Genomic DNA, 19,193 nt, shown 5'->3' with positions numbered 1-19,193 from the left:
AAAACGCGTCCTTGCAAGGGGTTGGGGGCTGTACAAAACTAAATATGTGAGCTCCAAGCCTGTTGGCCACTAGTCTCACTCCGGGTTACGCTGCTCCACTGAAGGAGCTCTAGAAAAATTTTGAAGGGGAAGCCGAAATTGGACGTAACCTCTTAGGTACCACATACGCGAGATCATGATCATGCTTTAGAGGAAATTAATGAGAGTGCTGTTGGAGAAATAGGTGATGGTGGTAGATGTGATAACACTGTTGAAGAAATGAGTAACGGTGCTGTTGGAAAATGTGTGATGGAGATATTTGTAAGAGTGCTGTTGAAGGAATGAGTGATGGTAGATGTGACAGTGGTGTTGGAGAAATGGGTGTTGAGGGTAGATGTGATAATGCTCTTGGAGAAATGCGTAATGATGTTGTTGAAGAAATGTGTGATAGAGATCTTTTTGAGAGTGCTGTCGAAGGAATGACTGCTGGTAGATGTTACAGTGCTGTTGGAGAAATGGGTGACGGTGGTAGATTTGAAAATGCTGTTAGAGAAATAGGTGATGGTAGATGTGATAGTACTGTTGGAGAAATGGGTGATGGTGGTAGATTTGAGAATGCTGTTAAAGAAATAGGTGATGGTAGATGTGATAGTGCTGGTGGAAAAATGGGTGATTGTGGTAGTTTTGATAGTGCTAATGGAGAAATGGGTGAAGGTGATAGATGTCTTTTTATCCTGTTGGAGAGATATGTTATGGCGGTAGATGTCAGAGTCCTGTTAGAGAAATGAGTGATTGTAGATGTGAGTGCTAATGGAAAAATTGGCTATGGTGGTACATGTGGAAGTGCTATTAAAGAAGTGAGTGATGTAGATGCGATAATGCTCTTGGAGAAATTGGTGATGTGGTAGGCCCTAGGTGTGGTTGCAGAAATATGTGATGACATTGATAAGGAAACTAGTGATGGTGGTATATGTGATGGTGCTGATACAGAAATGAGTGATGAAGGCAGTTGTGATGAAGAAATGGATGATAGTGGAAGAGGTGATAGAGGTGTTGGAGCAATGGGTAATGTAATGGTGCTGTTGAAGAAATGTGTGATAGAGATATTTGTGAGAGTGCTGTCGAAGGAATGGCTGGTAGATGAGACAGTGATGCTGGAGAAATGGGTGATGGTGGTAGATTTGAAAATGCTGTTAGAGAAATAGGTGATGGTAGATGTGATAGTGCTCTTGGAGAAATGGGTGATGGTGGTAGTTGTGATAGTGCTAATGGAGAAATGGTAATGATAGATGTGATAATGCTGTTGCAGAAATGGATGATTGTGGTAGACGTTAGAGTGTTGTTCGAGAATTGAGTGACGGTGATAGATGTGTTAGTCCTGTTGGAGAGGCATGTTATGGAGGTAGATGTGAGTTCTGTGTGATTGTAGATGTGACTGCTAATGGAGAAATTGGCTATGGTGGCACATGTGGAAGTGTTATTGGAGAAATGAGTGATGTAGATGTGATAATGCTATTGGAGAAATGGGTGATGTGGTAGGCCCTAGTTGTGTTTGCAGAAATATGTGATGATATCGATACGGAAACTAGTGATGGTGGTATATGTGATGGCGCTGATACAGAAATGAGTGATGAAAGCAGTTGTGATGGTGCTGATGAAGATATGTATGATAAAGGAAGAGGTGATAGAGGTGTTGGAGCAATGGGTAAGGGTGCTGATGAAGAAATGTGTGACAGTGGTCAAGGTATTCAAATTTGATTGAGATAATTTATTAACTCAAGTCAACATACGTTACCCGTCTTGTCATATACTAAAGTTCTTCACCTACTTCTGGGTGTGTTTTATCTCGAGGGCTAAGGGGATTAGGCACATTAAAATTTAAACGACATTTCACGCGTAACCATGAGTATCTTGAAATTAAGAAATGTTTAATTAAAAAAAGGAACTATTTTATACATTGTCATTAGCGGTGTCCTTTCTCAACAGAGCTTCTGCCTCTTCATATTCGTTAAGCCCCTTTATTACATTTGTCGTCAAATGAAACTTTGATGCGTTGCGTGGGGTGAGGGAGAGTTTTGCGACGTTTTGAAAGGGAAGCTGGAATAATAAAGGGTTGCGGGGAAGAAAACCTGAAATGAAGACGCTTCAACCAATATACATATATATTATAGAGTTATGCAAGGCAGCCAGTACTAACCTTCACCGCTTCGATACAGCGACATTCGAAGTCAAACTTTCGCTGGCATGTATTATAAAGTTTTAGAGTGGAGCTTTTTCCATGGGCACGGCTCTTTGCAGGATCGTGGTCTGTGTTATGAACTTTCTCAACTTTTCTTTAATAAGCATCACGACCACCGACAATGATGCGAAACGTCGGTTGACTCACTATCAACCGCTTTCTGTAAGAATGTTTTATACGCAAAATTAAAATACATATCCTACGGAGAAAGGAAAGTCTCACGCACACGTTCAAAAGAAGAAACTCTACTGAATGAGGAAAAATAACAAGAAATTCTGCTTTCTGTCTGGCTTTTTCAATGCTTTTCATCAAGGTTTATGATGGTGAAAGAAGAAATTACACAATAAGAGAGAGAGGGAACGCAAACCGTGTTGAAAAGTATAAAAGGTAGAAAAGAAAAACACATAGATGGCTAGTACAATGGAATATATGTTAGGTTGGTAGGAAACAAGAGAAAATGAGGACTGCTAACGTGATACAGACTTTCTTTTTAAACGGTTTCTGCGCCTAAGGGTAATTCTTTTGTTGTTACAAATTGTGAATAGTATTCGCTCTTTATAATTCAGATCCATTCGTCAATTAAAATACAAATAAAACCCAAAGTTTAAAAATTCAGCTGATATACAAATAGATATACGTAATTTTGAAGAAATTTACATAAAAAAGAGTATTCGTTTATAATATTGTCTTTTAAATAGTTCCAACTGCGCTGATGGCTTAAGGTATGAATAAAATGGAATTTTAAAGTCGTTAATTTTGTTTAAAATCTGATTCATAATGTGAGTTTTCGCTTTATATCGAAAGAAATTTTTAAGTCATTCACATTCACGTATTTATCCATTCACATATTTATACACTTATCACTCACTTATATACATACTAATTTATGTACTTAAATATTTACTTCCTTAATTATTTACCTATTTATTTAGTTATTTATTGATTTATTTTAATATTTACTTGTTATTTATTTCCTCACGTATTTATTTACTTATTTATCCTGGCAGAGTTAAGGCCATAGCGCCTTCTCTTACACTCTACTACAGTAGTGTCAGAGTGATACAGACTTTCTTTTTAAACGGTTTCTTCGCCTAGGGGTAATTCTTTTGTTGTAACGAATTTTGAATAGTATTCACTCTTTATAATTCAGATCCCTTCGTCAATTAAAATACAAATAAAACCCAAAGTTTAAAAATTCTTCTGATATACAAATAGATATATGTAATCTTGAAGAAAATTACATAAAAAAGAGTATTCGTTTATAATTTTGTCTTTTAAATAGCTCATACTGCGCTGATGGCGTTAGATGTGAATAAAATGGAATTTTAATGTTATTAATTTTGTTTAAAATCTGATTCATAATATGAGTTTTCGCTTTATATCGAAAGAAACTTTTAAGTCATTGATATTCACTTATTTATTCATTCACATATTTATTCACTTATCACTCACTTATATACATACCAATTTATGTACTTAAATATTTACTTACTTAATTATTTACCTATTTATTTAGTTATTTATTTACACATTTACTTGTTATTTATTTCCTCACGTATTTATTTACTTATTTATCCTGGCAGAGTTAAGGCCATAGCGCCTTCTCTTACACTCTACTACAGTAGTGTCATAGTGATACAGACTTTATTTTTAAAAGGTTTCTGCGCCTAGGGGTTATTCTTTTGTTGTAACGAATTGTGAATAATATTCACTGTTTATAATTCAGATCCCTTCGTCAATTAAAATACAAATAAAACCCAAAGTTTACAAATCCATCTGATATACAAATAGATATACGTAATCTTGAAGATATTTACATAAAAAAGAGTATTCGTTTATAATTTTGTCTTTTAAATAGTTCCTACTGCGCTGATGGCGTTAGATGTGAATAAAATGGAATTTTAATGTTATTAATTTTGTTTAAAATCTGATTCATAATGTGAGTTTTCGCTTTATATCGAAAGAAACTTTTAAGTCATTGATATTCACTTATTTATTAATTCACTTATTTACTTATTCACTTTTATACTTACTCATTTATTTACTTAATTATTACCTTTGTAGTTATTTATTTACTTGTTTACTTATTTATTTACTCACGTATTTATTTACTTATTTATCCTCGCAGAGTTAAGGCCATAGCGCCTTCTCTTACACTGTACTAGGTCACAAAGTAAACAAGCATTCTCCTTATGGTCGGGAAGAAACTCGGATAAACCCAACCAGATAATTAGCCCAAGCGGGAAACGAACTTACGCCCAAGCTCAACTCCGGATCGGGGAACATGCGCCTCAGCCGACTGAGCCATGCTAGAGGCGGGAGGGAATAGAGCTGTACCACAGTCTAGTATATATAGTCACGAAGCTCAATACATAGTAAATATGCATCCATAGATAGTTGCTAACCACTAGGTTCGCTACTATCACCTCATCACAGACAATTCGAAATAGTACCTTCACAATCTTTCCTAGCACCCCCACAATTCATGCTTCGCGACTGTATATACTAGACCAGAGGTCTCCAAAAAGCGTATCGTCATTCGTGCTCTCGATGCTGTCCGCAGAACACAGTGTGCTGTAAGGCTAGGGAAGGGGAATAGACTCGTACCTCAACAGATAGGAGCGATCAGTGGGGGATCGCGGCAACGGTCTGCTTATGTTTACAAATAACAACATCAAAAGAATACGAAATATCATACGTTTGTATATTATTTTGACATATATGAAGCTGGAGCCCCGTTGTTGATATTGACACAAGCCATTGCAAATTCAACCTCTTCTGTTCTATGGTGCCTGGAAAAGATATTCTCCAGTTGTAGTTTGTAATTACATCTAGAAGACATTCAGACACGGTAAAATGTTCATTAACTCCTCGGATGAAAATGGCTAGGTGAGCTTTGTCATTTCTATCTGTGTTTTCGTCCAATGCATGTGAGTAAGCTACAAACTGGTTAATTGTGGTTTCGACTTCAGATTTAATTACATTTACAATCTTGAAATTCCTTCCTCTGAACTGTTCTGGACGCAGTATTTTAATAATATCCTGTATGCACTATTTTACAAATGATGCTTCTGTAAAGGGCATCATTGATTTTCCTATATTCCAAGCTAGAACATAGCTAGCAAGAAGCTTTTTCTGTTTAAGACTGAGGACAGGTGTTTGATTTTTGTTTGTATTTTCTTGTTTTACATTTATCAAAATATTTGTGGGCCTACACATTTCACCCAAAATGAAACGAAAAACGTATGTTTTACATGCGGAATTGAGTGTATGAGTATTGTAATATACTGATTATTATGTATAACCAAAAATTATACAGATAGGCCCAAAATAAACTATTTTCACATGTCCAACATGCCTGTAATTATATGATATTCTTTCTGAAGAGTCGGGTATTGTCGTTGCATATTGAATTTTAACACACTCTTAAGAATTTTAGAGCAAATTAAGCATTTTACATTCTCCCCACTAACACAAAAAATTTCTCTTCCTATTCATCCTTGAATGTACTACGTGCATGATTAGAAGACATTGTGAAACGGTGGAACACTCCGATCAACACAATGATAATGGCAGTCCGCCACTGCTCTTCGTTTGCGCATAAACATTGAGTACAGTACAGGTGGAGATGGGTGAGGCGGAGCGCGCTCATTACGTACTGGCTTCGGTTCCGTTCAGGGGCTTACTCGCGAGTAGGCATTTGGAGACCTCTGTACTAGACTGTGGCTGTACCTTTTTGTGAGGGGAAATGAGCCCATGTATTTAGAGTGGATGCTGGCAACTCCGCAAACTGATATCAACACGAACATATATTAATATCTTTTATTTTTTAGAATTTTTTTTTTTACTCCACAAATCGACACCGAAATTAACCTGCGTGACACTGATTACTATTATTTCAAATATTACATGGAACTCGTTGCAGGAAACGCTAGACTCCGGAAATAATAATGACAGAAATTGTGTATTTCAACTGCGTATAACTGTTATTTAAAAAAAACGATTGGCTAGCGAGCACGCTAGCAACAATGGTCAGAGTTGGCAACTTGATGAGTTAGTACCTAAAGAGAGTTTAATGTTTAAAGTGTGCTGATCCTAATTGAATACTTCACTGGCACATTTAGCCGTGCTGAAAAAATATCAAGAGAACAACTTGCAGGAGAATAATGTCACCACAAAAGAATGAGAAGCTGCAAGGTATTAATGATCCTTACAACATAATTTTTCACATTACTTCTACATTACTCTGCTATAATCATTTATATTACTTTTGTGCGAGATCGTGCGTATTTGTTTGTTTTCCGCACAGAACCAATACGCGGTAAGTGTGAAATACCACATTCAGTATTCCCAACGTAACACACACAACAATTTCCCTCTTCTTACCGCTTAAGCGCGACATTCATTTTACTGCTTTAGGCTTTTAACATATTATTTTTAGAGACGTTTAACATAGTAATAATTATAAATTGGAAACTTACCACTGCAATTTCACCTAAATTGCTATGTTAATTATTGTTTTTAAATATTTGCAAAAATTAAGTAAAGTCTACTACTCCACGAAACTTATTGCATTCCTGATACAAGTAACATTAAGGAAGCCGTGAAAAAATCAACTAGATTCCAGTTGCCGATGTTATTACTGCAATATGTTATATAAATAATATTGTTAAAATATTAAAATGAAAAATAAATCATTACATAAACTTACCGTTTGTTTTAAGTTCACATTTATAGACTGGGGGAAAAAAAAGACAGACGTATATCACGGCCTGCTGGAGTATAGTAAACACAGAAAACATTTTATAGCAACAATGTTGAAGAAAGATATAATTTGGTTTTCCGAAGTTGCCGTCATTAAACAGAAACCAACATGGAGATTTCATTGCAACTAATTAGAAATTCGTCTTTCAGGTATGTAATAAACGATCTTCGCACAAAATAATGTACGATACACGAGCGGTATGTTTGTGTTCATGTTCTCGGAAATTAAAAAAGCTCAACTACATTTCGCATTTTCAATCTTTTCCTCGACCATGAAAACGTCAACATTCCGCTCTTGTAACGTATATTACTATTATTTGTAATTGAGGAGTTCTATGTAATACGGGCTCATACAGTCATGGGCTCTTTTTAGGGAGATTGCATTAGCTGGGTGTCTATAGTTATATTTTTACGTCTGGAAAGTTTGATTGAGATATCTTGATTTATGAATGTGTGACAATCATTTTGAAATCAGTTGTTGTAAGGGAGGCAAGCCATTACGTGTATGAAGTGCAGTTGTGTTATTGATTATGTTATTTCAAGATGTCTGAAATTGCTATTAGTGATGGAACAAAGAAACGCAAGGACATTCAAGAAGAGATCGTACTGCGAAGAAGATAAAAATAAATTCCGGCGAAAATTATACATCTGTTACTGGTGAAGGTATTTCTAGCAAGCAGTTTCTTTTAGTTATACAATGCTGTAAAAGTAATGTTTTGAAAAATGTATAGTAACAAAACAAGAAGATTTAAACAACAAATACTTGAAGAAAAATGACTGACATGAATATTGACACTAGGTTATTGGGAAGTCACCCTGTGCAACTGAACTCAGTAAAAGAATGATATATGCACAGTTTATTTAAATTCCTGGAACCAAATAATGTTGCTTGGTACGAAAACGTTTTCCTGCAAATCAGAAGTGAAAATGCACAAGGAGCTAGTGATGATTAATTAAATCTGAATTTAACATCACTTAGTGTTAAGGAAGAATGATTTATGTTTCAAATTTCATACAACGTGATTTATGTTTACATTTTGTTAAAATTTGTTTAAGGTAATTTTTGTGTTCTGTTTACTCCTAAGTTGTATTTATGTACTATCACACTGTGTAACATAACAATGTAACACTTCTATGAAAAAAGGATCATGAAAAGCTGTTCTCCCTAAAAATGACACATATAAGCACCACTTTGAACATCAATACCTATATGAAAACTGAAGAAAAACTTAGTTCATACTTAGCACTTGATAGAATAAACATGAAAGAGTATTTTTTTGTATAATGTTGCACCAGTAAAAAAGGAATAAATAAAATGTTATGCATAGTTGAATTCTTTATTTATATTTTTCTCAAAATATGGTTTTCTGTCATAGGCCCCTATTACATAGAATTCCTCAATTGCATCAAGTAAATTAAACAATGTAAATTTTCATTAATATTAGACCACTGCTTTCAAGTATTCTCTAATTTTATTACGACACACAATTTGTTTCATTGCTGTACAAGTTGTATACGGGTGAAGACCAAAAAAACTAATGATAATTAGATAGATTTCTACATAATTAATACTTTGCATTAGTTGTTCACATATGCTTTCCCTACTGAGAACTGTGATCCCTTTACCTATACTCTGTTTCTGAATCTGTAGACTACAGGAAACGAAACAAGTCCTATGTGAAAGTGGTGAGTGAAGGGTTCCAGTCCAATGATCGCCTTGGGGGAAAAATTGCTTGAAGACCTTCCATGCGCATCTTACCCCTTAGCGGCCGTGAGCCGATGCAGTCCGCAATACACTCCTGCACTAATAGACTCCGCCCATTCGCTTGTCATCGGCTCCATCCAAGACGGCACTTATAACCAGGCTTCGGTCCTGGATAGAGAAACGCATGAAGATCAGAACGTACGGAGGATAGTGTTGTGTTGGTCGAGTGGAGTGGAGATGGAGATGTAAACAGTCCGTCACAGTACTGCACAAAATATATTTCACCCTATACAGATGCAGTATATACAGCACATTCCTATGTGTACAATAAATGTCTACCATTAAAGTATTAACGTGAGTTGTAACCTTCAATCAGGTGTCCCTACGCCGAAGCCTGTTACACGTACCGCAGCCAAGCAGCAATAGGCCTACACACAACGGTAATACACGTTACGGACCAACTTGTGCTATTGCAGTCACCCTTCCACACGGGTCATGACGTCATTTATACTCCGTGTACTCTAAACCTCATACTGGTTACTCTGTGTCCCTAGGCAGAAGCATGCTCATAACTCATACACACTGTATACACGTAGAGAGAAATATGCATAAGTAGGCATACTTACTTATGGCTTTTAAGGAAACCGGAGGTTCATTGCCGCCCTCACATAAGCCCGCCAGCGGTCCCTATCCTGAGCAAGATTAATCCAGTCTCTACCATCATATCCCACCTCCCTCAAATCCATTTTAATATTATCCTCCCATCTACGTCTCGGCCTCCCCAAAGGTCTTATTCCCTCTGGCCTCCCGAATAACACTCTATATGCATTTCTGAATTCGCCCATTCGTGCTACATGTCATGCCCATCTCAAACGCCTGGCTTTTATGTTCCTAATTATGTCAGGTGAAGAATACAATGCGTGCAGCTCTGCGTTGTGTAACTTTCTCCATTCTCCTGTGACTTCATCCCTTTTAGCCCCAAATATTTTCCTAAGAACCTTATTCTCAAACACCCTTAATCTCTGTCCATCTCTCAAAGTGAGAGTCCAAGTTTCACAACCATACAGAACAAGCGGTAGGCCTACTATAATTGTTTTATAAATTCTAACTTTCAGATTTTTTACAGCAGACTAGATGACAAAAGCTTCTCAACCGAATAAAAGCAGGCATTTTCCATATTTAATCTGCGTTTAATTTCCTCCCGAGTGTCATTTAGATTTGTTACTGTTGCTCCAAGATATCTGAATTTTTCCATCTCTTCGAAGGATAAGTCTCCAATTTTTATAGTTCCATTTCGTGCAATATTCTTGTCACGAGACATAATCATATTCTTAGTCTTTTCGGGATTTACTTCCAAACCTATCGCTTTACTTGCTTCAAGTATGAATTGTAGGCTATATGCTGTAAATTGTATAGTAGTCTGTATAGCTCAACTGATGAATTGTTTGATTATAAATTGAATTAATGTACTTAATATTAATTGCACAAATTTGTATAGCTTAATGAAAGTATGCTTGTAAATTGAATCAATCTGCTTACTTTGTATTATATACGTTTGTATAGTTTGGCCGATGAATTTTATATGCTTTAAATTTAATAGTAATCTGTATAGCTGTATTGATAAATTGTTTGTGTTTGTAATTTGAAGTAGTTTGCATGATATGTATTATCAATTTCTGTATAACATAACTGATTGAATTCTTTATGCCTTAAATTTAATTAACTTGTTTTGTATTATACATATAGCTCAACTGATGAATGATCGTTTGCGTTTGTAAATTTAATAATCTGATTGGCTATGTATTGTATATTTTTAGTAGAGCCATCGATGTAGCTCAGTCGGCAGACTCGCTGGGCTGCTGATCCGGAGCTGCGTTCGGGCTTGGGTTGGATCCCCTTTGGTCTCATTGAATGGTTTCTTCCGAGGTTTTCCCCAACCGTGGGACTGAAGCCGGATGGCCTATGGCGAGTCCTCGGCATCAACTCCTTTCATTTGATTACTTGGTCGGGTTTATCCGAGGTTTTTTCTCCAACCAAAAGGCAAATGCCTGGTAATCTTTTGGCGAATCCTCGAACCTCACCTCATCTCACTATATCTCGCCAAAAAATCGTAAAAAATGCACAAAATTGTAAAAATTGTAGAAAATTACTAAATTGTAAAACTGTAAAAATTTGTAAAAATTGTCATTTTAATATTGTAAAATTTTGACTTGTTCCACATCTTAAAGCTTCATTGCTCATGTAAGATCTATGGAATAAAATGAATGAATGAATGTATAATTTCCCGTAAGTAAGTATAATGAAAGAAAATTAATTATGTATATATTTTGAAAAATAAAGTACTATATTAGATGCCTTCTTCGCACAGTTATGGAATATGGAGCAGTAGGTTGGGATCTGTACAGAAAAAAACCAAATCGATTCAATAGAAAATGTCAACGCAAGGCAGCAAAATATGTCAAAATGGGGAAGGGACATGGTGAGGAGATAGTAAAAGACTTAGGGTGGGAACTTCTCAATTCAAGGCGACGAAAAACTAGACTCACCGCATTGTTCAAGGCACAAATGGGACACAAAGCATGGACCGATATCAATGCTAGATTAGCAACACCATCATACTTAGGAAGGACTGATCATATTAGGAAGTTTAAATGTAGAAAACAAAGAACGGACGTGGCAAAATTTTCCTTTGTTAACCGCACAATAGTAGACTGGAACAGCTTACCTGCGGCAATCTTTCAGAGTGGTTCTCTTAAAATCAATACATTTAAGGAAAGGTTGAGAAGATTAGACTGAAAATTTAATTGGAGGTGCAGTGTAATTATTTAAGTTGTGTCGTGTAATTAATTGAGTTGATATATAATTAATTAAGTTGATATGTAATTAATTAAGATGATATGTAATTTAGTTGATATGTAAATAAATTAAGGTGATATGTAATTAATTAAGATGATATGTAATTAAATTCGTATGTAATTAATTAAGGTGATATGTAATTACTTAAATTGGTAATAGTTGGGTGAAATAGAAGTACTTATAAGTTAGATTTACTTTTGCATATCGTAGGCGTTATTATAGAATAATTTTTATTTATAGTCCTAGGTTTATTGAATCTACTATTTATAGATTTACGTTTATTTTATTTTATTTCATTTACGTTTATTTTATTTTATTTCATGTAATTGTAATTATTGTATATTATATACAACTACCACCGGGTTTATACCCAATTGTAGCCTAGTGTTAATACATACATACATACATACATACATACATACATACATACATACATACATACATACATACATACATACATACATACATATGCACGTAGACAGAAGTGTATTTAAATATCTACACAAGAAAGCATTCATCGCTAGGTAGGGACATTGGTACTGGGGGAAGTACGAGTAAAAAGGAAGAAAAGCGAACAAAGCAATGTCGGGAGGAGAATGGCCTAGCAATAAATTCGGATCAAGCAGTTTAGTATTCGCATGTGTTATGTGGAGAAAAGTGCTATATTTATTCCAACAGACGTTCCATGTAAGATCCTAGTACTAGTCACAGAGGAAACCTCTTAGAAGAGAATGTCTATCATCATAAATCTGTTTCGTTTGATGGTGGACAGCTTCGAATTCTGCGGAAGAAGTTCAATGGAATTCTTCATTTTGTGTTTAGAAGCAGAGACTATTTCCGGGGCAAAACTTTCTGTTGTTTTACCGTATCGGAATTTCAAGAGAACAGAGCTGAATGAGGACGCGAAAAAGAAAGGCAAGTCTCTCTCTCTCCCGCCTGCGATCCATCAGAAATCACGAAATATGGAAATAGCGCCAACCGCTGCATATTATTTCCAAAATAAGTCATTCTGCTGAGACCTTATGGTAATTTCAAGTACAGAAACATACGTCTGGAGAGAATAATTCTGTATTCTTTGTTATTCATTTATATAAAACTGACGCCACATTTCTATGCAAGTCTGCGTCACGACTTGTGTTGATGTTAAAGACAAAACCGCCGTCTCAACTAATACACTCAGTTGGATTTAATAACAACTGGAATTTGCATTAACCTTGGGAATGAATTCAGTTTCATTTCTCCCAACGTAACTCAAACCAACGAAAGCATTACAATTCAATATGAAAGTAAACACATCTATAACTGCAACATGATACTCATCACCAGGCTTCGAGACTTTGGACCCGATACAATAAGTTTACTGTGCATGCACTATAGGTTGTTGACTCGCTGCAGGTAGATAGAGATGTGTTGAGGTAACATCGTTGCTATTTAGAATAGACTACGGTAGTATGGGGAAACGCACATATGTACATTCTGAAAGTAAATATACATTACACAATGACAATGTCAAAAGAATATGAAAAGCATTTATTCTCCTGTCTTTTATAAGCATTTGTGTTTAATTATACACAGTGTTAATGGTGGATATAAGCATGTAGCAATTTTAATTTTTTCATTTATCCTATTGGTCGTCTTTAGGAACTGCAGGTACAGTACCGAATTGCAATGTACCTACTACAAGATACATTCTCAGTGTCTCAAACGTAAATATTTTTCGGTTATCTGCCAAAGTTTGTACTGTAGAAAGCTGCGCTCTACATCGCATGACGTGATAGTAGCAAAACGAAAAAACCTAACATCTTTGCAGTCTCTAAGAGACAGTCCTTTATTCTCGGGTGACTCTATGTCCACTAATTTGCTGTTTATGTTACACAATGTCCCATATCCATTATTTTTACATAATATTGATTTCCACTTCTGTTTTACACGTTCAGTAACCGGTGTACTTGGTGTCTAATTCTCTGCATCATTTTCTAAATTAATTTGAGGGCTTCCGGCATCTCTTATACTGACTTTTCTAACCGTGTAATAGTTTCAAATACAGTTTGAAAATAGGTTTGTATGAAAACCAAATTATTCGTCAGAACCTTCAAATACAGAGCGTTTTCCTTTGCGTATTTGTTGACATTCATTCTACAGTACCCCCACCCACTGTACGCTGTACCACTATACCAAGAGGAGTAGAATATCTACTCCTCTTGCACTATACTCAGTACGCCGTTATGCAGATTTCCCACTGACCTGCTCTATCGGGTCCGAAGTCTCGAAGCCTGCTCATCACTATGGCTAAGAATTGTATGACGTTACATAGCGCTTCATGCCTCTAACTTTAGGTACCGGTACGTAACTGCGTTGGGATGGGGGGGGATTTCTGTGTGTTTCGTGCAGCAGTGAACTTTAGTTGATTCGTTAGACAGGGACATCATTTTATTTTTACTTCAATTTTTATTGTACCTGACTTTTTGAATGTACTTCACTCCCACCCCTTCTACTAATGACGTTCAACCGTCCTCCACACAGATCCAAGACCGGATACACAGTCATAGTAGACTTAAGGTCATAGTAAACAGTACGTTCCAAAAATATGTTCGCCTTTTCCAGTGACGAAAGGGCTTTCATTATTGAATCATTTTCGCACAGGTACAGTCGTCCATTTGCCTACGTCACATCCCGGTTTCCCCCACTAGCTTCCATTCGCCGCTCTCTAAAGTCCAGTGGCTGGGCTGTCTTAGCTCTTTTCTGAGAACATTATTTTCTGTTAGGAAGAAAGCTGGACGTCTACGTAATATTATACAAACTTTAAAATTACTTAAATAAAAGGGTCTCGTTAAGTAATTAACTGTCACGTGATTTCACCCCCTTGTACGACCCTACGACGTGACCACTTGGAGGGACAGTAGATAGCATGTCTGAGTAATTTTATCTTTTCTGATCGGGCAGAAGTGAAGACTGAATATACAGAACGTAAGATACTCTTTTATAGAGTGGGTACAGAATTATTTCAACATGAGTTACCAGTACGAAGGAAGAAGCTGGTAATTTTAATTGGGTACAGACGTCTATAGTGCGATAATATGCACATTAGAACTGAATCCCGTATCGAAATGACTGCCACCATTTTCAAAATTTTGTTTAAATATCCATATTGTGATTATTTTTCAATTCAACTTCATTTCTATAGTGTACGCTAATGTGTTGTAAACAGTATAATATACACTGCATAATGGATACGTCCTCATGGACAGCTCAGTTCGTGAGTAAAAACACTCATTGTTAACAATGTACTGTATTTTGATTAAACAAAAAACTAAAGAAAATTATCAAACTCAAAATCGCGATATTTGCTAGTTCAAGTAAATGGATGAAATACTTTTCTTCCCTTCTATATCTAGTAAAGTGATGTGTTTCTATTTTACGCCAGTATCATCGAACTCCAGTCGTGGAAGGGGGTAGCAAACGATGTTTCTTGTTCTCATGCCGATCCAAAGCTATAGCCAGGTTAATATTAGAAATGTTAGTAAAAATAAAATGATGTCCCTGTACATCTATATCTACTACATCATACTCATCACTATGGCTAAGAACTGTATGCCGTTACATTGCGCTTCATGCCTCTAACTTTAGGTACCGGTACATAACTGCGTTGGGATGGGGGATTTCCGTGTGTTTCGTGCAGCAGTGAACTTTAGTTGATTCGTTATACAGGGATATCATTTTATTTTTACTAACATTTCTAAAATTAACCTGACTATACTTTTGGATTAACGGTTGAGAACCGGAAACACCATTTGCTACCCCCTTCCACTGGAGTTCGATGATACTGGCGTAAAATACAAACAAATCACTTTACTAGGTATAGAAGGGAAGAAAAGTAGTTTATCCATTTACGTAAACTAGGAAATAGAGCGATTTTGAGTTTGATAATTTTCATTATGTTTCTTTAATCAAAACACAGTACTATATTAACAATAAGTGTTTTTACTCACGAAGTGAGCTATCCATTCGGACGTATTCATTATGCAGTGTATATTATACTGTCTACATCACGTTAGCGTACAATATAGGGAATGAAGTTAAAATGAAAAAAAAAAATCATAATACGGATATTTAATAGTACATTATGCAACGAGCCTATAATGATAGTAATTAAGACGCGAGGATGTTTATGAAACGATTGCAAGCGAGTTTCATAATTTTCATACGAGCGTCTTAATTACAATTATAGGCAAGTTTCATAAGACTTTTTATGCTCGACCATATTTCTAACTAGAAATTATTCGTAAGTATTCATGTTAATGTTATGTGAGTGCAATAGCCTACCTCATGAATTGTGAGATGTGCGCAGACGCGAAAGTATTGATTTTTTTTCCGGGAAACGAATATCGATGACCTTGATAATAGTAAGATAAAGATTAGTCTTGATATAACCTTGAAATTGAATTCGACATTGAAAAACGAGATGACAAATTGAATTTATTTGAATAATAATTACAATTAACGCTAATTATTATAGTAACCTTCTGCGACAGTATTGGATTTCCAGCGTTTGTGACCTTTCGATAGTTGCGTTTCGATTGCTTATCCGAGAATAATCGAAAACCTAAACTTTAATGAATATGTGTACTTTAATGACATGCATTAAAGGACTGCTACCAGGTGTATAATTACTACATTTCTGCATGTTCGAGCATAAACACATTTTTGAAAATGGTGGCCGTTAATTTCGATACAGGCTTCAGTTCATTTGTGCATATTATCGCACTATAGACTATTGTACCTAATTCCAATTAACAGTTTCGTCCTTCTTACTAGTAACTCATGTTGAAATAATAATCCATAAAAGAGTACCTTACGTACTGTAAATTCAATCTTCACTTCTGGCCGATCCGAAAAGATAAAATTACTCACAAATGCTATCTACTGTACGTCGAAGTGGTTATGTTGCAGGGTCGTGGAAAGGGGTAAAATCACGTGACAATTAATTACTTAACGAGGCATTTTTATTTATTTTATTTTAAACAGTTGTATGGGTATAATACTGCGTAGACGTCCAATTCCTAACACAAATTAATTTTCTCATAAAAGAGCTAAGACAGCCCAGCCACTAGCCTTTACAGAGAGGCGAATAGAAGCAGGTGGGGGAAACCGGCATGCGACGTAGGCAAATAGTCGACAGTACCTGTGCGAAATTGATTCAAGATTGAAAGCTCTTTCGTCACTGGAAAACGCGAACATATTTTTGGAATGTACTGTTTACTATGACCGTAAGGCTACTATGACTGTATATGAGGTCTTGGATCTGTGTGTAGGTCGGTTGAACTTCATGAGTAGAAGGGGTGGGAGTGAAGTACATTAAAAACGCAGGTATAATGAAAATTGAAATAAAAATAAAATTATGTCCCAGTATTTCTCAGGCTTAGTCATCACCATCGAGCATAATTTATAATTTTTGACTTTATTATTGACCCACATATTTACGAAGTTTCTTATTATAATAGGCGGGAGAAATAAAAAATTGCAAATTTTTAGCTAAAACAATATTTTCTCAGCTCTGTGCTAATTTCTTCATAACAGTTTACTCAATCGTAAGCCATTTGCTTTACTTCAGAGGCTGTAAAATACAGTCTTCCTTATGAACTTGAAATATTTACGGAATACTAGAATGAAAAGGAAAAAGAGAAATTTACAGCGGTATTTAATATTAAAAAGAAAATCATCCCACATTTTAATTCTGATATAGGTACCGTATGCGAAAGGAACTGCTCAGATGTACAAAAGAGGAACTATAGGTCTCTTTCTTTACCTCAGAATTACAGGGTTTTTTTAGCTATAAATGAGCAGATTCTATAGGGAATAGAATACATTAAAATAAATAAAAACCTATGAGTTATGTAATAAAGTGCATTGTTAGTAAGAAAAATATGCTGAAGCTCTGCGTTGTTTGCAACAGCGCATCGGCAGCTCACCTATGATATACAAACGAACTCGCGTTGGAATACCAGTATTCCGCTTCTTAGTCACTGCAGTTTGTTTGCCAGACTTCCTAATTGCAGAAAAATACGATAGGGGTTAGCCATTTTATTTAATTTGCAAATGGACAAATCATTCCATATCAGTTTACCTAATCATCATATAAATATCAGAAATGTAAGGATAGTACTTATCCAATAAAACAGTATTAACACTAAGGAGAAAATTAATTAATTTTTTTTCTGACGAAAACAGGCCTATTCATTTGGGCCTAATAGGGTAATAGAACTTTTGTTGTGCTCTAGCTGAGGAATAAGCTGTTAAAATGTGCACAATTATATATGTATATATATATATATATATATATATATATATATATATATATATATATATATATATATATATTCGCTTCTGCCTGCCTGCCTCTGTATGTCTGTCTGTCTGTGTCTGTCTGCCTATCTGTCTATCTATCTATGACTGTCTGTCTGTCTGTCTGTCTGTCTGTCAATCTAATCTAATATAATCTAATCTAATCTAATCTAATCTAATCTAATCTAATCTAATCTAATCTAATCTAATCTAATCTATTCTATCTATCTACCTACCTATCCTAATCTAATCTATCCTAATCCATCCATCCACCTATCTACCTATTTATTTATTTATTTACAGTGAAACCTGCCTTTGCGGTCACTTCATTTAAACAGCCACCTGGCCAAAAGGCAAATTTTCTCTGCAACCAATTTGATTTTCCATAAGATCAATACAAATTCTCTCTTTATTTAGCGGCCACCTCATGCGCCGGCCAGCGGCCGAGGTCTGTTTGGATTGGAGCCTGACTATAACAGTCACTGTCCAACAAAAATCTTTTCACGGATACTGTCTGACCTATTTTTTCGATGGTTAGAGGACAGAGAGCAATATCACGAGAACAATAGCTAAGTGTATATACAACAGTACACCCTCCATATCTTGGGGTTAGTTGGTTACTGTTTTATGACTCTTTTGTCACTTTCCACTCCGACCCTGCACAGCTCTAAATTCTTACTCGTTTTTAAAGGATTGAAACACGGAATATTTTTATCGAAAATGTCACTGTATGTTTTAGGTCCAGTAGATAACCATTCAATTTTTTTAGTTTTTTTTTTCCTCTTTCTATCTTTCTCTATTTGGAACAGCTTCTACGATTTTTTTTTCTTTTCATTCAGTTGATTCAGAGGAACTGTGAAGTTAATTTGAGAGAGAAATCATGTCTAACAATAAATCTAGTTGCAAGAATGGAAGAAGCTGACATTAATATGCACGATTGTTGTACGCGCACAGTAGTAAAAGTCAATGAAATTCAGAATTTTCATGCTGATTCACAAAAACCGCAACCTTAATCAAGCGGTCACCTGATAAAACGGCCATTTTACAAGATAACTTCAGATGGCCGCTTTAGACAGGTTTCACTGTATTTATTTATTTATTTATTTATTTATTTATTTATTTATTTATTTATTTATTTATTTATTTATTTATTTATTCCGGTAGAGTTAAGGCGATGAGGCCTGTTTCCTATGTAAAGGTCCATCATAACTATGAAGTGTAAAGTTGGCTGACAAATATCAAATATTACTTCCACTCAGTGTATGTGATGATATGGGCAAAACATCCCAGAAGTCCCAGAATTTGCTC

The sequence above is a fragment of the Periplaneta americana genome, chromosome 10 (genome assembly GCF_040183065.1).
Source record: "Periplaneta americana isolate PAMFEO1 chromosome 10, P.americana_PAMFEO1_priV1, whole genome shotgun sequence".
NCBI lineage: Eukaryota > Metazoa > Arthropoda > Insecta > Blattodea > Blattidae > Periplaneta > Periplaneta americana.
This window is presented reverse-complemented; position numbering follows the sequence as displayed.